The following is a 602-nucleotide window of genomic DNA, read 5'->3' as shown; positions in this document are numbered from 1 at the left end:
CTGATAAATATAATTGTCCTCTCACCCTGCCAGCCTGCTTCTAGACTGAAACTGTTTCCCAATCTTGCCCAAATTGTATCTCAGATCCTCACATATTGTCCTTTATGTCATTTGCCTCATTATACTTGAATAAGGTTCCTTTGGTAAGTGAGATAATTTGTTTCATTGCACGTTGTTCAGCAGTCCAGCCCCTGTCTCCCTGCTGTGGCCTGTGTGGACATGCTGTTATGTCCTTCTGTTCTTGTTTCTGGCTGCTTCCTATCTCTCTCATCACAAAATCATTGTTTCATGCAAAACCTGGTTATCCTGACTTCAGTTTCAATGTAGCCGTCATAATTTTCTTTCGGAATTGATTATCAAAAGCCTTCAACATCATGATTGCCTGTTATTAAAAATTCTGTCAGTCTTCGTTCAGTGAGATCAAAACACAGGTTAAGTCTCAGAGATAGTAGTATGCTTTAATTTACATGCTAAAGAAACAGATAAGACAGTGACCTCTGTCACCAAGCCAAAACATCAATGTCTATCATTGGGTATAAAAGTACAACAGCAACAGATACACACATGCATGACTCTCTCTCTCTCTCTCTCTCTCTCTCTCT

Source organism: Microtus ochrogaster, linkage group LG7_11 (assembly GCF_000317375.1).
Source record: "Microtus ochrogaster isolate Prairie Vole_2 linkage group LG7_11, MicOch1.0, whole genome shotgun sequence".
NCBI lineage: Eukaryota > Metazoa > Chordata > Mammalia > Rodentia > Cricetidae > Microtus > Microtus ochrogaster.
The sequence above is the reverse complement of the archived record's forward strand: the minus strand, read 5'-3'. Positions refer to the sequence as shown.